The sequence below is a fragment of the Harpia harpyja genome, chromosome 3, assembly GCF_026419915.1.
Source record: "Harpia harpyja isolate bHarHar1 chromosome 3, bHarHar1 primary haplotype, whole genome shotgun sequence".
Lineage (NCBI taxonomy): Eukaryota > Metazoa > Chordata > Aves > Accipitriformes > Accipitridae > Harpia > Harpia harpyja.
The window spans coordinates 31,282,288-31,306,000 of record NC_068942.1 but is presented as its reverse complement, the minus strand read 5'-3'; positions in this window follow the sequence as shown (position 1 = coordinate 31,306,000).

Genomic DNA, 23,713 nt, shown 5'->3' with positions numbered 1-23,713 from the left:
TCAATATGTTTTTTAATAAGACATGTCCTGTTCATTACACATATATCTAATTTGAAATATTTCCAAGAAAGGGGTTGGTTGACTTGACTGACTTTTGTTTCCCTAAACCAGTGCTGTAGTGTAACCACACTGCATTTAAAAAAAAAATAAAAATTAATCCAACTTCAACTGTACAACACATTCAATAATTTACATTGGACCTGACATGCCTATCCATGAACTGGGAACTACAACATGAGAAGCTCACCAATATCTTCCATGAAAAGGCAGATTGTCTATTGTTTATCACCCTAGTTTAGATGTAAGCCATGCTGTGTTGCACTCCAGTTGAAATACCTTGTTACAATTTCCAACTGTGATTGCAAGCAGAAGAAACAACTATGGAAAAGTTTCTTGCAGTTAAGGATTTTGAACTGAAAATATTCAATTATTTGACATGACTTCAAGTACTGCTACAGAAAAACAAGGAAAGCTAATTGTGAATTTTAATTATTGCGCCACAAAACCACAAATATTAACCATTTTATGGAAAACGCATCTAGTCTAACTAATTCAATTTGTTTTAATAATATTATTCAGTGTGATTGAAAAAAAATGGCTCTGTAGATGTTTACAGTTTGATTTGTGTAAGCAGCATGACTTACTAACAGATGACATTTCAATTTTAAAAATTAATACTATAGCATATCATTAGAGCACGCTTCCTTATGGAAACCAGAGTGACAGATCTCAGAAAGCATTCGTTCATGTGAAATTATCAGACAAATTCCCGATAGGAAAAAAATACTTTCGGTCCTCCAAAGGAATCCTCTTAGCTCCAGCATTGTTCAACATGTTCCATCTGATAGATCAACGTCTCTCCTCAAAAAGCTGACTGCCATTCAGATCAGAGCCAACTGACATAAGAGAGAAACATAAGAAAATTGGCTTTTTCTATGAGTAGGCAGCCCCATGCAAGAGTACCAGTCCTCAGCTCCTCCCTGCACCCACAGTATGAAAACCTTAGCTGCATAACTAAGTGCCTCTTCGTATGGCTTCTTCCTCTCCTTTCTTCCTTGCCCTGTGTTCTTCCTAGTCTTTCTTTAGATCTCCACATTAGGAAGCAGTACTCTAATGCAGAAGTCATTCCAAATTTTGGACAAAACAGTTTGAGAAGCCTTCTGTCATCATGATTTAATATTTTAAAGAATATTTCACTGAGTTAATTCTGAAGCCTCTGTCCACAGAAAGAAAGAGGTTCCTCAGTCTCTCAGCCAACCTTCACTAAAAATACTCTCACTCAAAAGAGATGTTTTAGCTTGGTAAATCAAATTATATTGTATGAGTTTCTCTCTCTCCAGCCAATAAATCTTACCAGGGGCCCTTTGGCATATGTTAGGCTTTTGAAACTTAGGATGACTCTGAGGAGAGATTTAGTTGCTTACAGTCTTTTGAGGCTCTGGGACTACAGCCTGGTAGTGCAATATAAACACTTCGGTGCATTTTAATGTGTTGTGCAGTGACTACGCTCTCTTCTCAGTACTGCTTGCCTATAAAGTGCATCTACCAGTTACAGAGGCTGAAAGACAAAGGTATAAAACGGACTTCAGCATTTTGCTATCTGGCCCAGTATGCATTGCCAGTTTGTCCATAAAGTAAGGATTTATTTGAGCACAAGTAAGCACACATAAGTATCATCTGTCTCATAACAAATAAATGTAGAAGAGAAGCTTTGAACACTTTAACTTAACTACTTTCGAACACTAAAGTAGGTATAATGTATGCATTATTGACTGAAACACATCCCATTTCCTTAGAAGAAAAAATGTGATGGCAAATCCACCCACCACATAACAAAATTTACATTATAAACAAAAGAGAAAAATACATATTTTAAATAATACATATAAAGAAATGTGTTTAAATCAGTTTCATACTGTACCATTTGTCATAGAAATCTAAAAATAGTATATTTTTAAAAAGATCCTGTGATTTGAAAAGAAATTAATATCTTTGTGTTCAGGAGTATTGATTCATCATAAGAACATGATCCAGAATCAATGTTCACTTCTTTACATTTACTTCCAGCATACAATACTTAAGATATATCCATTCCTTCAAATGAACCCTTAGGATATTATCTATTACTAACAAAAGTAGCCGCAAGTATTTTTCAACACCACATCCAACAGATACAGTAAGGGGAAAAAAAGCAGCCAGAGAAACCATTATCTACATGTTCAGACTACATACGTGATTTTAGTTTAAACCATACATATCTGGAATGCAAGTACAAAAAATGTATCTGATCAAACCTGCATAGGCTGAATTTTTGCACGTAGGCACAGCTTCATGCACGTCAATGAATTGCTCCATGAATACAAGTACCCAATCAAATAGATTACTAATTCTTGAGTGAAGACCTACCTACCTAGAAAAGATGGTTGAAACACAGACCACAGTCAGAATAGCAATACATATTCTTCACAGTCACGTTTACAGTCTGCAGAAATCAACACCTTTCAATGAAAAAAGGAAAAGGTTCTAAAAAGCAAAATGGGAAAAACATCTAACAGCTAGAAGTGTCAGTAACTCCACATGACACAACGAGGATGGAAAACCTTTCTGATCCTATTCAAGGATGTGGTTTTACAACATACAAAACAACAAATAATTAAAAATCTGTGATCTTATTTTCTTTGTAAAAAACTGAAAATTAAATTCTTTTCTCTACAGGTCTCTTCTGGGTCTATTTACTCTGCTTTAGAAACTTCTGGAATGCACATTTCTGTATTTGCAATTCCTCGTTAATTAATTCCATATTAGTGTTCAGTGATATCAGTGTTGTTCTGTGTTTTAATGTTCTTCAGATAAACTACTCAACAACCTGAAAAAAATTGTAAGGATTCAGAAGTATTTTTCTCTGCTTCATGAGTAATAATTCCATAGGATATACCTTTTTAAGAGATACTTTCTGAAATACAATTCATTTGTATTCTAACGCACTAAAACTGATAATGACACCTGTTAAAAACAAAAATGCTATGTAGCTCATAATCAACCATAACACTGTGATTCCCTCACAGAGAATAAAACTTTGCTGTGATTCTGATCTGTGCTTTATTTACTGCTGTTACTGTTGCCAGTAGAATCTTATTAATTATTCACCAGTAGATTCTGTAGCAGACAAGGGCAAGAACAAAAGAAATATAAAATTTGCTTTAGTCATTAGCAATACTGTTGCACAAAAAATATTTCCCACAACAATTAAAAAAAAAAAAAAAAATCAAAGAAACAGTATTTTAGGGGTTATCTGAGAAAGGACTTTGCACCTAAATAGAATTTCACTGATTTTATGACTTCATCTAATCAATAGAAAAATAGAGATTATCAGATTCTGTTACAGGCCATGGTCATCTAGTCTATCCTCCAACAAAACAGAGACTACAGAATCCCTTGAGTTAATTCCTGTTTGATCTCAAGCATATCATTTAATAAAATATCCAGTATAGATTTATAAATATTCTCCAGAGATGGAGAATCCATTAGCTAAATGCTTACTATAGGCAATTACTTTCCCTCTTTGCTAGTTCTCTGTTAATAGATTTCTATTCCCAGGAAATTATTTATCGATTACACTGGGGTCACCCCCACAGACTTGTCTTTTATTAGACAAATTGTTTGAGCTATGTATTTCAGTGAGAGCCATGTTTTTCCACCTCTTCATCATTCTCAAGGTTCTTCTCCGAACCCACTCCAATTTCTCAACATCCCTTCCGCACTATAGATGCTGTACCCTGTCTCTGTGTTGCAGCAGTAATCCCTCCACTCTCAATATGAAATGCACTCACTTGGCATTTCCTCAGTATGCCTCTTCCTTTGTATCCAAAAGGTTTTTTGCCTCAAGCTTATTAAGTGGTTCAAATCTGTTCTTCCAGTTCGCTGACAAAAACCGGTAAACTCTACATAGCTAAGAGCCCATTCTTCTGGGACACCATAAGAGGCACATCTCAATGTAGGTCTTGTTACATGCCTTGCAGAAGTGTAAGCCAGATTCAGCAACACTATTATTTCTTCCAGCCACCTTGCAAATAATTGGAAGCTTGTTTTTTCAGTATAACAATTCTATTTCCTTATACTCTTGTTAATTGGTGTTTATTTCATTATCCTACTTTGACTGCTAATTAATCAAGCCCCATCTCAGCTCAGACTCAATGTCACGCCAATACAGTTTACAATTAGCACACTAATTTTTTCCTTCCTTTTTTAAAGCTGTCACAATGTTGCCTTTCTTCTACTTTTGCAGAACTTCTGCAAATCTTTCGAAAGCCGATGACAATATTCCAAAGAGCTCCTTTCTGGGGGCATAAAACTTCCAACGGTTGTATCTTATAATTTTTTATTTCCCCCATCAATTAAAATTTGGAGATTACTCTCAAAATTGCATCAACTCACTTCTAAGAGGGCAAAACCAACATCACCTGCTGGGTGGATGAGTAGATATTTAAACAGGTGAATCAGATAGACAGTATTAGGTCTCAGTCAGCAGGGATGAAAGACTTACCAATGTGGATGGTGGCTTAAACCAGACTGAGCTCCTTCTTCAAGTTTTCCTGCTTTTTCATCAGGCTGCTGAAAAATGATACAAGGAGCGAGTAGAAAATGAGTGAGTTTGCAACCTTTTTACTGTATGTTTTACTTTTTGCTAATAGCAATGGATTCCCATCATTTAAAGCATCAGTTAAGTAAGACAGTCATTACTAAGAGGATTAAATTCCCATCTTTCCTATGTCAGTCATTTTAAAACCCTTTTTATTATCAAGATGGCTTACGCACGCTTCATTTTAAACATCTTAAAATTATCTCCACTCTCAAGTCTAGTGAGCCCGCTGCAAAAAGATTCAGAATTTGGCCTTGGTAAAAATTCTGATTTCAGATCCCAAAAGAGCTTGCCTTAATTCCCAGCAATCATATGTATCGAGGAAGCTCTGAAACATTAAGGTCTGCATCAAAATCCCAGCTTCTGTCACTGTCATAGATTTGTCCATCCCACTCAGCGTTTCACAGCAAAGCCTGAAGAATGTTTTGGCCAGCAACAGACCAGAGGGGTAAACGCAGCAGCTTGTGCACCTTCTTGAGAAGGCCAGTCTTCTCTCTCGGTCTCAAACGATCTGCCGAATAGCGTCACGTATAAATTAGAAGGCAGCGTCAGACAGAAACGTTTACTGAGGCAAGGAGCGGAGCTCGGTCTGCCTTCCATGTGCGTGCCTTGGCCAGCGGCTGTGTCAGGAACACGCGCGGCTCGCTCAGCCCGCAGGGCCTCTTTGCAGCACGTCCCTCCAGCCAGGAGGCTGTAGCTTTATTTCTCCTCAAAAACAACAACAAAAAAAAAGACAAAAGTCTTTACCTGCTGGGGGACTGCTTTACCCACTGAACTGTTGTGTAGAAAAGAGTGAGTGGGACCACTTGACCTGCTATAAAAATGACTCCCTGGGACTAAATTATATTACTTGCACAAATCAAAACCTTACTAGATCTCTTTTTAGACCACAATAAATTTGAGATTCCCATGCCAGTACTGGTTGAAGTGCCCTACGAAAAGTGGTACTTGTCAAAAAGCTCCCGATTCATTTACTGAAGTTTCTTGTCTGAAAACAGTTTTGTGACTTCCCTTGGAAGAAACTGTAACAAAAAGAATTGAATATTAGCAGTAAAAGAGAATTTTTAATTAATCATTCTAATCTACCCAGCTAGCAATATCATCTTTCTGTGTTCAGACATTTCTGGACACTGCAAAAACACAACCTTTTCTGAATCTAATTATATCTATAGAGCTAGTAGCTAAACTTAAGTTTTTGGTGCATTTTTCATTAATATAAAAATTAAAAATCATCTTATACTTTCAAATATATTTTTTTAGACTACTAAAAAGCAGTCTAGGCTTTTCTGTATTTGCTTTTAATGTGATCTCAGCAAAATCTTAAGGATTTTTATAGCTATTCTAATTCTTGTATAATTTCTATGGACTCACTTAACTCTATTTGGCAGTTGCAGAATAATTTGTTTCTGCTAGGGACAATTTCAAGCTGTACATAATAAGGACATGTATCCATCACGTTATTTTTTATAACATATTGTGTATATCGTAAGGTTCAAAGCTGAACCGAAGTCAATTGTTGGCAATGGTTGCCATCCACGTTCTTTCATAAGAGCCTGATGCAGGATAGCTGCTAGTTTCTCTTTGATTAAACGGTTACGGTTTTTGATGTTTTGCTCTGCTTCCAAAGTCAGGAACTGTAGGATGCTTAATGAGGGAAGTGACAGACATAAAGTAACCCGGTCAGATAAGTTTCAAAAGCCTGACTGGACCTCAGAAATTGTTGTTTACGGCTGTTGCTGTTTACTCTCTGCTACCAACAATTTTTGTGAAACCATCGCAAAAAGTGTGTTTCATCCATCCCCGGCGGGAGCTCCACGCGACACTCGGGTCCAGCACGGTCCCCGCTCGTGCCACGGGCTCCCCTAGCAGGAGAGACTTCCCTGCAGCCCGCGAAGAGGCCCCACGCCGGAGCGTTTCACGAAGGACTGCAGCCCGTGGGAAGGACCTGCGCCAGAGCAGGGAACAGCGTGGGGAGGACGGAGCGGCCGAGAGGAGCTGCTGTGGGCTCACCACAACCCCCCTGCCCCAGCCCCTGTGCTGGATGTGGAGGCGTCGGGAGTGGAGTTCATCCTGACAAAGGGGGCGGGGGGAACAGAAAGGTGTTATCTTTGTCTTTGTTTCTTGCTATCCAAATCTATTTTAATTGCCAGTAAATTAAGCTAATTTTCCACGAGTCAAGCCTGTTTTGCCCTTGACGGTAACTGGTAAGCGATCTCCCTGTCCTTCTCAGCCCACGAGCTTTTTCATCTTATTTTCTGCCCCCTCTCCTTTTGGGGAGGGGAGTGAGAGAGCAGCTGGGTGGGCAGCTGGCCCTATTATTAAACAAAGCCAAAGGATATACATCAGTTGGAAAGGAGAACAAAATGATTAATAGTTACCTATCAACTCAGTGAGGTAAGATTCAGTGGTGAAAAATTACTATGCAAAGAAATACTTTAAGATTGTGATTTTGGGCAAACACAGGAGGACAGTATTAAAATTGTGCAAACAGTCATCATTCTTGCCTGTAACATTTTTTAAACAAAGGGGTTTTTTTAAGCATGTTTTTTAAGATATCTTATAATTACCTTGCTGTCTCTCTTTTACTATATATATACACGTGTATGTATATATGTGTATATACATATGTTTATTAAGATATCTGTTTATAATGCTGTTATTCTTAAATATTTACGTGTTATTCACATCCTTAATTTCCTACTATGCCAGAACAAATATATTAGAGGATTTTTGCAGTAAATTCTCCACTTCTGTAATGGAAAAAATGCTCCTTTGACAGCTTACTTATTAAAAGAGAACTCTGGCTGTTTACAGCATTTCAGATATTTGGAATGTAAATGCATGTCCTGCAGACAGCTAATGAGATAGTCAAATGTAATTTAACATGTCTTTGATTCTCAAAGATAGCTTCACCATGTTAGTGGTATGTCTGTATATTGGAGCAGAATTTATCTGTGCATCTGTTTGTAACTGATCAGCTAAGTATTACTCTGAGCCATCAAAACATACTTGCACTACGAATACATTAGAAATTCAGGCCCAACACTTCAGAGGTTATTCCCTCTAATCTCATCCTTTGGCAAAAGGAGCCTCTCTGTTGTAATTAATTTTAACACTCTGACCAATCAGTTCTGAAGTGACTGTCACTCCAGGCTGTTCCTGTCTCAGCTTCACTGGCTATCTTGTAGCTAGTCATCATTAGCTCTTTCACCATACTGTAATTTTGCTCTGAGTTCCTATGTTTTTTGAAAAGAGATGAGAATAAAATTTCTTCTTAAGAGCACAGAGGCTGATTTACCTCATTCCCACCAATACATCAGCATTACAACAGGATAGGCAGTGTTTTCCTTTAGTTGTGGAATCAGTAAAAGAACAAAAGAATCAAGGTTGCTGTCAGGGGAAGTCACCATTTCTCAAAATCAAGATCTAATTATCAGCATGTTTTTACAGCCCATTCAGAGTCAGCTTTTTGCAGCAGCACCCTGTGTAAGGTCAAGGTTTAAATGAATGCACTTTAAGAGTATGCATAGAGTCAGCCGGTTATCAAGCATAAAAACGTTTTTGGAACTACCGAAATAACCTTTCCAGGTATGTCAAGAGAGACCTTTTAGTTAGTCTTGGGGTTCACACACCAGAGTCTCAACTCTTTAGTCATTGATGCAACAGCCCGTGCATTACAGCTTCCACAGGAGGCTTCTGATACACACTCTGGCTTCCTCTAAATGTAAATCTTGAGGTGAGACAGCACCCACTCCATTTTTTGTAGAAAAAAAGGAGGAGGGAAAGGAAGAAGGGTAGTATATAGGAAAAGAACAGGGAAGAATGGCAAAGTACTGGGCCAAGAAGTATGCTATTGTGCCAACATAAAAGAAGAATAGATAAGGAGGGATGAACAATTGTGAACTGAGATTTTTGTTAGTCCCATTCCTAGAATAACCTGATGAAACAGAGTAATTCCCTTCTTAGGGCTACGCTAAGGTCTCCTACATTACAGTCGCAAGGTGGTATAATTTTCACCCATGTTAGTGTTGTAGTTTTTTCTAATAACATATAATTAATCCCTCTACTGAGAAACAAATTAACAGTAATGTACAGAAAATAAGCTTACATGAAAATATTTGCTGAAATATGATATGGTTGTACCAGTAATTACAATTAAAAAGAAAATCAATGGAGTAGTAAATTCAGTTATTTTATTTTTAAAGTTATATCTTTCTGAGATTGCACATTTTTCTTTCTTAGATCTCAGTCTGTGAAAGGTTAGCCATCCCTGCCATAAGAAGCATCTTCTCACACAAGTACAACAGGAGAAAAACAGGAGAACCTAATCAGACAAATGGGCAGTCATAAGACTTCTTTGTTTTTGTTAAATGAAGGCTTGAGAATTATAATTTATTCTCCTATTATCTGAATAACAGTAATATCTTGAATAATTTCTTATGGTGTGTCTTCCTAAATCTGTGGAACAGTGCAACAGATTTTTATGAGCAAATATATATACCAATTAAAGGAGCCAGAAGAACTGGCTACTATGATTGTGAAGTGAGAAGGAATTTGAAGCTGAGATGCAGTTCACGAACAATAACTTCTTCCAACCTATCATTCAGTATTTGTCATATATGATTCGTTCCCCTAATAGAAACCTTAATTTTCCCAATGAGACCTTACAGTTTTCCTGACTAGTTTCACAGATGATATATCTGCCATGAGTATAGATTGATGTGTCTCAGGCGGCATTACAGATGCCATTTTCTGTTGATCTGAGAAGGAAAGATAGAAACAAACCCACAACTTTATGAAAAGCTCATAGATTTTTTGCAGAAAATGAAAGAAATTTCAAACTGACCTTTGAGGGGAAAAGAGACAACACTTCAGAGCATCTAGCCCAGGAAAGAAACAAACTGACACTTTTGCAATAATGCATACTCTTTGAAGATTGAAAGGTTGCTTGATGTTTAAATTGATCATCTGACAACAAAATGTCAAGATGCTGTTCTTAAGCATGCAGTTCATTCTGTCCAAGAATTTTATTAAGAATATTTAAGAATGCTAAGAATCAAACTCATAAATGTAGATGCTTATTGTGCCTGAATATCAGTAAACAGTTGGGCTGTTGCACATACAAATATCTGCTCTCTATTAAGACATAGGAGGTGAATTGCTCAAAAAAATAACAAGAAAAAGCATAATCATGTTATTAAAGTGAACATTAGAAAACAAGAATTTTTATTTCATTTTTACTGTGTTGAATATACTTGCTTGATAATGATAATAGGACTTTTTTTCCCCACACAAAATAAAAAGCAAGCACAGATTACAATGTAGGGAATGTAGGCTTTAGATGAAGAAAAAAAAAAAGAAAATATAGCCATGTGATCAATAACATTTTAGCAGGTATAGTTCTGTGCTTAGTTTTGTTTGCAGTCAGAATCTACCATTTGTAATGCTGGGCATCTAGCTAAGCCCATGCTAAAACTTTCATCTTAAAGATTCCATTTGAATGAGTTCTTGTAAAATTTCTTTCCTTGCAAACAGGGAATATTGCTGCAAATCAGCAATATGGAAGTTAATATAGATATTAATGGCTGCAAACATCAGACTTTTATGTGCAAAATTTAAATTAGAAACTCCAGTTCTATGCAGTTACATTCCTTCAGCTGAATCAGTTCCATTGTACTGCTGAAGTTGATGTATTCAGGATATTTTAAGTCCACATAATGAATGAATTACAAATATAGAAAAATGGGCTCATTCTAAAAAAGCAATGCTTGGCTTCCCCTGAAAAGCAAGCTGTTCTGGACATTATCACTCATCAGAATGGAAGGATAAACTGAGAACAAGAAAAGATGATATAATCATCAGCTTGTCTGTGCATGGCCTGTAAGCTGAAACGGGAGCTTACCTCAAGTAATAGATTAGCTGCTAAGTCTTTACCTAGATAGAGTGTCTTATGTAAAAACTTGCTTTGGCATTCTGCCAGATTTCTTTTCTTTTGGAGCAATGAAAGCCACATTTTAAATCGGATACTGTCAAACAGGAGAAGGGTTAGACGAGAACAAAAAAAATTATTAAAAGCTCAGAAACTCGGACCTATGAAGAAAGGTTAATAGAACAGGCCTGTTCCATCTGGTAAAAAGATGGATGAAGGGAGACAGAACTGTCTACAAATGCATAAGGTGATGTAATGAAGTGAACTAGGATCAATTATCTCCCTATTCAACACGGAAAGAAAAAATAGTAACAGACTTAATCCACAGAAGGGACAATCAGATTAAACAAAAACTACTGATCAAGTATGGCAATTGAAAAGCATTTCCAGGAAAAAGTGGGGTTTCATCATCTCCACAGATTTTGGGTCGAGGAAAGATGTTATTCTTTTCAGGTTTGTTTAGAGGTATCTAAACTAATCCTATCATGTTCTCAGGGAGTGAAAGAGCACTTCTGCAACCCAAACCAATTCTGTGATTGCTGAATTGTAAACAACATTATTGCTGAAACCATTCTTGTATGCTAATATCATCTCTGTGTTATGATATCTGATAACTTTGCAACTGACTGCTTGAAGGTACTCATTAATTTTACCAATATGTGTACAAAATACAACCTTCTTCTGGGACAGATGCACCTTATTTGATTTTTATAGCTTCAAAAATACTCACATGTAATTGTGATTTGCCAGGCTTTTATAGCTCCCAGGAACACATTAGAATGTATAAATATGGCTAGCCTTTCAAACAGATTTGACCTCCTTACCTGAGTAGTCATGCATTTCTAAAGTGTGCTCAGAATACATTAATTATCTTACCCACCTGAGACTTATGTACTTTAGATAAAGCCTTTAATTTCCTGTGAGAAAACGGTAGAAAATCAATAACTATTTCTAGTTCCTGTGTTTACCTGGAAAGAGCCATTAGTTAATAAACAGAAAAGATAGCCCAGCATTTTGGCCTGTGACAAAATGATAAGTCTGTGTCATCATTCTGAGACAGTCACATCTTCAAACGAAACTTATGTAAATTCACTGCTAGGACAGCAAAGGTAAAGTTTCTGGAAAAATGGACTGAGTATTGACAAACTGTTGTGACAGTTATACAGGCCTACAAGATTTTGCTGCTCTCTATTCATTTAGCTAAATAAGAAGTTATTTGCCCAAAAGGTCTATGGATTTAAATTTATATCCTTATGTATGGTCTTCTTGTTTTCTTGATATCATTAAGAGTATTCTGATTTGCTGTGTTTTCACTAAACATGAGCTGAGTAGCATTTGAGAATCAAAAAATATGTAATAAACTGTATTAAACTTTCTGAGTTAATTTCATAAAAATGTATAGCAGTTTTTTCTTTCATTTTGGATAATTTTTCTGTTCATGTTTCTTCTATTAATGCCAAACATAAGATGATTAATTTTAAACATGATTGTCTATAGTTATCCTTTTGAATATTTTCTATTAAATAATAAAGAATATTAAGCCTTCTGAATATAAGTTTCTCTATTTTCCTGATAGGAAAATTTCCTAGAATTTGGTAAAGATTCATGTTCACTCAAATTAGTAATGATTTTTTTGTTGCCAAATATCACATCAGAGCCTAATGTTGGATTCCTTGGAGCTGTTGGATTCAGAGACACACAAGAAGTTTAATGGCAGAGACAACAGAGATGTCCATTTGAACTTATGACACATGAAATACAACCACAAGGTTGTGAAAGGCTCAGCCCCAGAGTCATGATTTCACTTGAAAACTGATTTTAATGTTGGGGTTTTTTAATTTTATGTGGAGCAGTTTGAATTATAAATGTTACCCTAGCACTGGTACTTACCAGTTTGGCGTGTGTATATTCTGTATTGTCCAAGCCCATGTTCCAGATACATATGTTTGTAACATTTCTTCTTGTCACCTTATTGTATAATAAACTCCAGGGTTATAGATTACCCAGTATGAAAAAGTCACTAATAGTTTTGCATTTTAGTGATATGTGTATGACAATTTTTGTGGCTTAGTAAAATGAGGGACAAATGTGTGTGAGGGTACACCAGCTGTAAAAGGAAAAGAACAAATACAAACATACATTAAAAGGAAATCTTTAGAAGCCCTTGGAAAAATTATTTGTACTAATGACACTCGAAAGAGATGCTTTAATGTATGAAATGAAAAGAATGAACAATGACTAGAATCTACTGCTTACGAGAATACATACTTCCTGACATGGCGCTAACTTGTTTTTGATTAAATGGAAAAACTGTTTGAAGTCAGGATTTGCCTTAATGAGAACTTCCAAAACCAAATGATAAAATACTAAACTGATAACTCTACAACATTTGTAGGTGTCTGAAATAAAGAAAAAAAGACAATAAATGAATACATGAAAGCAATGTGTTACTCTGTCTAACATCACTGATACGCTGAAAGCTTGACATATTTTTAAAATTATTTGTCATCAGGTATTATACTTCTAAGAATGATCTTTTGAAAAATGTATATTAAAAGAATTTTTTAATATTTATTGAATTCACTATATACAGGTCTATAAAGATTCAGATAATACAACACTCATTTTCTGTATACTTTTAGCTGTCATTATAATAATCATAGAGTTTTTACTGTAAGGTAATAGCGTACCCCACAGAGTCATGTGAACTTCTGAAGTTTGTCGCATCTGGATATATAAGTAATAACCTTATTAAGGATAGGGTTGTGTTGAGACCTTATCACTTATAATATTGCCTAAGGAAGCAAAGCAGTTTTAAATAATAGCATTTCAGTTCAGAAGTGCTATTAATTCAGGATTTGTGTAACTTGCTGAAACCTCTGATTTTGAGATTAATCAGTCCCTGCAGCAAAAACTGGCTGGACAGATACAATTCCCAGAGCTCTCTTGGAAAATATATCTGTACTATTTTACAGTGTTTGTGAGATAGGCTGTAAATTAATGAAATAGTGAAGATTTTTCCTAGTAATTTTAGCAGCTATTTAGTGGAAGCTTGAAGCTAAACCCATTCAGTGCTGGCCCCGTGCACATAGACTCTACTCCTCCACCTGCCCACCTACCTATGTACCTGGTAAAGTTGTCAGTAGAAGGGTGCCAAAAGCAAGACATAAACATAATTATGGAGACCAGTCTACTCAAGCATGCATGATGAGTGCTTGTTACTTTGCCCATGCAAGATAATGAACAAACTACAGAAACTCAAATAAATATGCACATAGCATAATGGGACATACCTGTAGCGAATAACCAAACAAGGCATGTCCTTCATTCACAACGAATTCTCCTACAAATGTAATACGGTCTCCTCTTCACTGGCTATTTATTTGTGAATTCAGTTTATAAACTCTCCATTTAAAAGTAATCTTTTCTCATTTAACTAAGTCCCACTGACCTGCATGTTTTTGCATTTTTCCTAATGAGATCACGTATTTGTCCAGGGATGGCTATTCATATGCTGAAAAGAATGTAAGATCAGTTTACTGTATTTGCAGAATGTTTTGTTAATGTTCATTCTGAAAGATCTGGAAAACTGACATCTCATAACATAAATTTTGATCTAATCTTTATTAGCTGGCAAAGTATGCTGATCTGTTGTCCCTGTGAACAGAATAACGAAGAGAAAAGTGGTAAAGTGACATGCAATTCAAATCTAAGCTTTCAGCTACCTAATTTCTGAAATAGAAGGCATTGCTGGAGAGCTGGGTAGGGAACCTAAGGTCTATATTTTTAGTTTGAAATCTTTACCACTTTCTGTAAACAGAAAATACACCTTAGTTAAAAGTAGTGAACCATACTGACAAATCTTTCCTCAGACAAGAACTTTCGCTGGTACCCATTGCCCATTTTAAATATGTATCATATAGACTTCTCTACCTGCTGGACAGTGCGGTGTATTTACTTACTACTTTTGTATGTCAGTTCTCTGAAAGCAGGTTAACATTGTAGTTCTTGTGGAACTACAGAAAATTTAGAGAGAAGCAAAAATAGGGTCAAGTTTAACAATAAAGCTGAAAAATTGATTTCATTGTTCAAGAAAATAAAGGTTTGTACAGGGAGAACAGATGCATGCTGAAGTCCTCTGTGTAGAAACAAACTAACAAAGAAATAGAGCTGGGAAAATACACTGTGTGCATAGGCTTCTATTAACAATGGACACTATTCGTGTTGGGAAGTAACATGGTGTTGATGTGTCCAGGTTCAGACTCTGTACACTGCCATTCATAATATACACACTAGTGAGGGTAACAGACCTCAGCTGGCACCATAGCTGTGTTTCAATATGGGGCTTAGGAAGAAATGAAACATCTTTTTTGGCTTTCATATGGAAATTCAATCAGTCTTCATCCTAAGGGATATCTAGCTTATTACCCATGTTCCCTTTTCTTGCCTCTAATGGAAAACAGAGTTATTCCCTTTGCTTTATGAAAGAAGTTGATTCACACACACAGAGTGCAAACAATTTCCATGGTATGGCACTATGTTAGATGGACAGATAAAAATATCGAGAACTCTATGAATTTCTCTTCAAACCTGCCATTTCTACTTCGTTTCACACAACAGAAACTTTCCCTGAAAACTCAAAGATTTATGGGTTCCAGGGACAAAATTTTACCATTAGATTAACACTGAATCTAATTAACATCAGTTAGATTTGGTGCAGCTATACAGAGATTGCCTCCTAATGTGCTGAGCAACTCCTCAGCAATGCTGTCAAATAACTGATTATTCCTGAACTACCCAAAAGTAGTCAACATCTAATGAGATACTCATAACCATGGGGGGGTGGTGGTGGGGTGTGGAGGGAGGTGGGGAAAGCACTTTTATCTCAGGAAAATAGAAGGATGCTGCAGTAAGGCAGACCTGAAATATCTTAATCAATGTTAAAATATAAGTGTGATGGGTAATGAAAACTTGAAAGAAGTAACAATCTTTAAAACATCTGAATTCTGCTGTTGAAATTGTTTCTATTATGATGTCACATGGCCTGAAAGTTAGACATTGCAATGTATTCCCCAAGGATGTTTCATAATATATTCTTGCCAGTATCAGCATAAGATGAGAGACAGAAAGGTGCTTGAGAAGGAAGGAAATCTTAAATGTAGCAAACTAAATAATCAAAGCTCTGCTATTGACCAGTCCATGTATCTAGAACTATAAAGCAGAGTATATACACCACCAGACTTTGGACACCTAATTTAACTGGTCTGTCTCCCTTGGCTTCATTCATAACTGAAGGAGAGCGAGATCTTCCTTCAAAAACCCACCTGGGGTAATAAATTTCAGTGTATATGGCCCAGGTCTGATTACAAAATACTATGGCCAAATCACGCAAAGTGCAAACTGGTATAAATTCTCCCTTTCAGTTGAGACGCATATGTGTAAATAAGATGGCTGTTTGAGGTGCTTAAGGTTTAGCAGTATGTATACTGCCCAGACTAACCACCTGGAAACACCTCATTTCAGACGAAATGTGTAATTCAGGTTCTTCTTCCTTAAGTTGTCTTGACTACTGCCTCAAGTATCCAACTGATATAAGAAGAAAGGGAAATATTCACACTTGCCCCTAAGGTTAGAGGAACCAGTGAAAGGAAAGCCATGGACCTTTAGCATTGGACTGGAGCTGGGGGGTCTGTGGTCACCTTGCCCCTTCAGTGCACAGCACAGAGGGAGAGGCTACAAACCACTACAATTCACCCTCTGCACGGTGGAAATAGTGATGCCTCCTTCTCCTTAGGGTCTGCAACATCCTCCCATAGAAAGGCTACATGCTCAGGCATGATGGTCACTGAAAAGGGGAAGGGGGACCTTTAAAGGTCCCTTCCAACCCAATCTATTCTATGATTCTATGCCTGTTCATACGTGATTGTGTCAGACGACCTGGGAAGACACAGCCCTTTGCCTGATGTCAATGGAGGAGTGAGACAATTTCCCATGCTTCCCCCTCTGTAAAGTTGCTCTGAAATTGTAGGGCACCTAGAACAGCTGCCTACAGATCCTTTCCTAGGTGCTTACCGATCCTTCTAGCAAATTGCTGGAAAAATTTTGTTCAATGTAATGCATTAAGAGGAGGGTAGAAGACTGGGAGCACATTTTTGTATGCTTAGGAGAAGGAAACAGCATGAACCTTTTGCTCATACACTTCATTGTGGGAAACCATCTATGTTTGAAACACAAAATCTTCTACCCTAGGTCCCTCTGGACAGTTAAAATCTATCACTGGGAAGTTTCTTACCAGAATGACAGAATTGTAATGCAGAGAAGAGTAGCGGACTTCCCTAAGGGCAAAGGAGGCAAATCCTGACTCGCCACAAGATGTCAATGCACCTGTTCAAGTGTACATGAATCACTCAGGTTCTGCAAAGAAAAAAAAAATAATTTCTACTAGTCTGCTTCTCACTGTGGAAAAAAGAGCACTGAATATTTTACCCTATTAGAATGATTTATAGTACAAAGTGAAAACTTGGTTTATTTCTATCTGTGAAACACAACCCATTGCTAGGAAATGTCTTATGTACCATATTAATGAGGAAAATTAATGTCTCATTAGGGTTAACTAACTCAAAAGGAAAATAGTAATTATACCAATTTTGTGAACTTCCTTTGGTAGCAACAATAGTAAATGGCAGGTAGAAGAAAAGAAAAAATGAAAAATCTAAGAGATAGTACAACATGACAGAGTGAGATCTACAAAGGGAAGAAGAATAGCATAACTACAGTGAAGTAATTAATGTGACAGCCTAGAATTGTTACTTTAAATCTTACTTTAAATCTAAACAGTGATAGTTGTTACAAATGCTTAAGGACTGTAAACTTGCCAGCAGATCATGTATAGCACCTATCACTGATGTCAAAGGAGTCTATATATATGTGTCAGAGTATGTATGCATTCCAAAAATGCAACTTGCTAAATTTATCAGATTAGAAAGCTTGAAAATCAATGAAGAGAAAAGAACTCTGGGTTTAAAAGGGAAATTAAAAATATAACATACTTGAAAACAAAAGATTCTAACCAGGCTTGTCTCCAGTATGACTAAAGATTTTTCACGTTAATCGACATACAGCCTGGAACATTTGATTTTTGAGACCAATTTTCTTGCTCTGCCAGATCACTGAAGACCAAAGACTAAATCTAGTTAAATCACCAATCTGTGTTTGTGTCATTATCACCTAGTCTCAATAACTCAAACCAATGGAACAAAAACACCTATGCAATTTTAGGTGCTAGAGCAGCACCTTGAAAAAAAATACATGAATTCCCATTGAAAGAGTCAAACTGAAAAAAGGGGTTTGTTAGTTGATCCATGCTTAGGTCTTTTAGGCCAACAGACCACCTGACTACTACGAAACACTAAGGCAAGTTCTTGCTAAACACAGAGCCGGAGTCCAAAGAATAGATGCATAAGCTGCACATGCAAAGTAAAGGTAAAAACAAAAAGCAGAAGACTGCAGTCACGGTGATACACACTTTATTTTCTGCTGTGTGTTACAGTGAGTTCTTCAATTATTTGGAAATCACAGTTTGGTTTATCTCATTGGAGTCCTAGTTGTAAAGAAATAACTATTTCTTTGGGTCTAAATATAGCCAAAGTAATACCATGTTATGTATGTGTTAGACTCTATTTTGCTTAAACGGGCAGTCATATACTGTATTCTCTATCTTTCATTCTTCTTACTAACCCTTTATATGAGGAAAAAAAAGTTGCAAATTGAGTCACATATTTCATTATTGTGGGTAGAATACTGTAAGTAAGTATATGTGAGACAAGATAAAACAAATGTTGGAGAAATATTGGGATAAACAAGGTCATTGCACAGGCAGAATTTCTCAGGAAAGCAGTTAATGTAGAAGGAAATCTGTGTTATTTAGATATTTCAGTGACAAAGGCAATTAAAGATAGTTAATCTGATATTAGCAAAATTGTCCTTTAGAAACAAACAAAAAAAACAACAAAAACAATGCTTAGCACAAACAAGGTGGGAAATAAACTCTGAAGAAGTATCAATCATGTTACAAGAAACCTTCCTTGTCTTGCAACCAGAGACCTGGTCAAGGGACCTGTGAACAAGATGCTACCCATCTCGTACAAAACAAATTACATTTGGCTTTATTTAATACAGCACTAAATCAAAATATTGCAGACAATTGGAATGGTCTGGGATCTGACTGTCAGTGTAACTAGTTACACAGACATGTTATTGAGCTAGATGTACAAACAGAATAAAAAGAAAGTCCTTGCTCCAAAGAACTTAAATCAACATTTTAAAAAAATAGGAACCAAGCTGATGGAGCACAACAGTACAGACTCAGTGAGGCAAAGAAGAGACTGCTTAACAATTTAACATGTACAAAACAGAACCCACTCAACAGGGATGAGGAGTAACTTCTTGATACTGATCCATGAATCGCATGTATAACTATTGCCCAAGATAAACACCCACAGAAGAGCACATAGCAAACTGTCAGCAGATCAGCAATGATAGGGAAAGATAAGCAGACAGAAGGAACGGGTTACTAAGAACGGTTACCACACCTGACAGATACCCGAGATATGTGAGTATTTTCCATAACTGGGCCATAAGTCTCTCCGTTGTCATGCCAACAAAGTATCTAAGCAGAATTGACAAAAGTGAAGCAAAAAGAAAGACATTATGCGGGTTAGAGGAAAAGAATGCACATATCTAATGAGTACTCTCTTTTACTGCATACAGTAATTGTAAATACTTACTCTCATTGCCATCTTATCAGCATTTGGAGGTGCAAGAAGGGAGGCTAAGAGGAAGTGCAAGCAGGAGTACTGGAGTTTATATGGACTGCAGTACTAAGCCTGTAATTTTATGGGAAGTATGCTGGAGGCAGGAGAACCGAGGGCTCTGCAATTCTCCTATTAGCACAGCTGAGCAAGGGGCACACTACCTCTCCTTCCAGGGAAGATGCTGCCATGGTGCACAAATCCCTCTTTATCCTCACCCCACCTTCACCATGACTATATAGCTGTGTGGCTTCCTGGTTTTCAAATGCTTTTCAAAGAGGCTGACTTACCTGCAGAAATGGTAGATACTGGTATTTTACACTGCAGTAATTCTAGAACTGGAGAAGAGCCAAAACAAAGAGACATAAAACATATTTTGGGGGAAACTTAAATAAAAGGTAAACACGAGTAAAAAGATAAATAACAGCTGCTATTTACTGATTCTGTGACAAAAGATCTGTATATGTTTATTCGACCTGCAGTTGCTGAGGAGTTAAAAGATACCTAGGTATCGTTTCTCACTCGTTCCCTCTCCCCAGAACAGGAAGCAGCGAGATGAAAATGCACCTTGAAGGCAGGAGTCAAGCAGCCATTGACAGATGAGATGTGACATTTTCAGCCTCCCAAAATTCTCATTCTGACTCCCCTTAGAAGACCAAAAAACCCACCTAGGCCCTTGAAGCAATTCTTAAACTCCAAGACGGGTGATAGTGAAATCTCCCACCAGGCTGGAAACACAGCTGAGAGTGCTTTGACAATGACGAAGGACAGTTTGGTAGGGTGGCCTCCCAACTGCCCCGGCAATGCTTAAAGCTGAGGCAAGAGTTGCTGTCATTGACTATTCAGCTGGCCAAGTTACTGCTGAATACAGTATTTACCTATATAAATTAAATGCAAGTAATGACCTGTTCCTTTTGCAAAGGAATTCTGGAAAAGAAAAAGAAATGGGCTGCATAGACCAAAATATTACTGTGTTGATGGTTTAGAAGAGCTGGCCTATGGAGCAGGAAAAAGATTAGTGGAAATAAGTTGAAGTTAGCAGCTGGTCTAATCAGTCATCAGACAGACTTCCACATGAGTCTCAAAGGGAAAATATCCAAAGTCAGAAAGGTTCAAGTTGCGCCACAGATGGGCTCTGGGCCAGGACAAGCAGGTGTTTATTCACAGAACTGTGAATAAAGCAAAAGTATTTTTTCCTTAGTCTGTCCCACCTTTTTTTTTCAGTTTAGACTTAGACTAAATATACTTTTTGTTTTGTTTTCCTGCATATGTAGGCATGATCACAACTATGAGTCCCAAACAATCATTCTTTTTCATCATAAATTCATGTTTAAATAAGTTATATAGTGTGGCCTATTAAGTAGGTTCTTGTTAAATTTTCACAGGGATTAAGTAGCCTATTTGAGCTACTGTAGAGCTATTTAGGAAGAGGTTAATGTATGTTGATTCATCAAAGATGAACACTTTGAAGAACTGTTTCAGCTTCTCCATCCATCCTGACAAATAGTTAAGGGTTCCCATCAGAGACTTCCCTGTTTCTTGTTCTCACATATGGCGAACTGCTTGGGAACCTCAGTTTGCAGCATAAAAAGCTGTAGGACAACCCTGTCCATGGGTTGGCCCTAAATCTGGGACCCCAGATCTTCCTCTATACAGGACTGAAAAATGGAACTATTTCTATGGAGCGTCTCGGGATTTTCTGTTGAGGAAGTGAGCTCTGAAAGCATGGAATTCATCAGAATCCCAGTTTCATGCCAGGGCAAACAGTTTCCAGGCTTCTTACCATGAATGTGGCAGTCACAGGGGCTACACTGCACTGCCTTGCTTGAGTGAGTCAACGATGCTTAGGGAAGCAAGAAAGTGAAATTTTTAATCCCACGCATAAAAGCTTAAATTCTGTTCTGAGACTCATCTTTTTTAAAAATTGTGGCTTCTTCTAGCCATTGCTTTGTTACACACTTTTGTACTACTTATTTTGCTGTGATTTTATTCACAATTGCTAACAGGTCAAGTAAATTTTCTTTTATGAATGTTTTCTTTTTGGGAGCTGCCCTACAAATAGGGCTCCTCTGATGTCCAATCACGTATGCATAGTGTTAGCTTCTATCATAAAATACACGAGATCTATAATTTCAGCTTTGATGCATGACTGTAAAAGTGTTAAGATTTGAAAGCCTTGAGGTGATTTTGAGTTCATTATAGGAAGCTGGCAGCGCTTCTTCCACCCGATAAAAGAAATTTAATTACTGGCATCTACAGGAGACAGTTGTGTCGACTTTGAATGCTATGATTTCTTTTATAACCTTGCTAGTTATAATTTCCGTACTGTGCATTTTCCCTGAATGGATCTGGTACTTCAGTCAAGCTTGTCAGCAAGAAATCATCGTAACAAGAATATCTTTCCTTTATTTTCTTATCACAAGAATAAACATTAATCTGATGCTTGAAAGGTTTCTGAAGCCTGATGACAGAATTTCAAAGGTCGTCTTATTTATTTGAGATTTTTCAGCCCAATTCCCATTACTTTCTCTCTTTCCTGACTCTTTGACTGATGTAGAACAGAATCACTATCTATGTGAGATGTTGTTTACTCTATTTATAAAATATATATCATTTTTCATCAGAGTGAGGTTACAACATTATAAATGTGTTGTAAGACTTTGGGGTGAGTTGATTGCTCCAAATTAATTAACTTTTTCAGCAGACTTTTCTTGATTATGCCTAAGAAGAAAATTATAGCCTAGTCTACTTCTCTCAAGGAAAGAGAGAAGTATATACATATATATATATAGTATATACTACACAAGGTCTGGCTGACCTTGTCATATATACTTTCAACTACTAAGTCCTCTCTCACAGGAATAAACCCAAGCATTGAAAGCCCAGTCAAAGAAAATCTCCAAGTGCTGGTATTGAGAGAGGAACTGTAAAATAATTTTCTCTCAAGCCAGGGGATAGGGAAAAAATAGAACTTAAGCACTCATCTGGGGATATGTGTATATATTTACTTTCTGTAGCATCTTTGGGGATCTCAAAGCATTCTTTGGCCTCAGTTCAGCACAGTCTGTACATGTTTTGAATAGGAATGGATGTAAGTAGTTCCTTATTTTTAAATATGCTGCTTTTCTGAAATGGGCTTTTCATGAGTGTAATGTGAATATTGATCAGACTGAAGTTATCTTTAATTCCTAGATTAAATTTCTATCTTTAACAACCTAAGTGGAATTTAAACAAAATGAGTTGCTCTGTAATGGGAATGGCATGCATACTGACAGTCTTCACAGTCTGTCAGTAGCTGTACGTCTGATCTGACAAGCCTATTTGGGCAAAATGCCAATTGATTTTAATGGGAGTTTTGCTTGTGTAAGAATGCAAAATGAGTCTCTTTATCATTATGTGACATTCTGAATATCCACTAGCTTAAAGCATTAAAAAAGCTTGCAAAATACTTTTGCAGTAGCAGCTAATGGAGGGCTAAAATAATCCTTGGTGTAACTTAACTAGATGATTGGAATTTTGCTCCATGTACATTTCAAAGAATAAAAAAAAAAGCTGAAGGAAATTTCTGAGCTGTATTTTATCTTGCAAGACATCTAAGTCCTATTACAGGTCAATGTTGTATTTGAAGCCTGGTCATTTGAGGGAGTATATATGAACCTGATGGTACCATGACACAACAGCACAAACTGGAATATTGTGTGTATACATTTAATATTTTGATAGAAAGTAGCTTCACCTTTTCTGAGCTGTTATTTACCCAGCTGAACTGTCTACTCATTCTGTGTATTTGAATAACTGCTCTACTAAACCACATTCCAGGACAGATTATATACATCCTGATGTGGTATTTTAAAGCCTAGTAAATATATACAAGGTTTCTAGAATATCTGAAGAGTCATAAGTTAAGAACAGCTTAAAAACATGCATTCTTCAGTGTTTTCGTACAGTTAACATGGAGAGGCCAATAACACTAGAATCACTACATATGTATAATGCACAACCAAGAATTTGAGACTAATGTCAGAGATCCAAGCAGAACAAAAATCATAAACTTTTATTAAACTTAATTGAATACAAACAGAAATCATAAGCTTAACACGACATTTTGGAATTCAAAATTCTGTTCTCCATCGCATCAGTGCAACTTCTATTCACCGCAGTAAAAGTTCTGAACCAAGCTGCCACAGTGTCTCCCTCAGCTTCTTACCAGCTATGCCTATGTACATAGGCAGGGTGGCTACTCATCCCAAAACTGTTCTCCACGTACAACAGCAGAAGAGAGAAAATCTGTTCCCCGCCTTTGTATTTCTACTGAGGGAAACAAATGGTTCACCT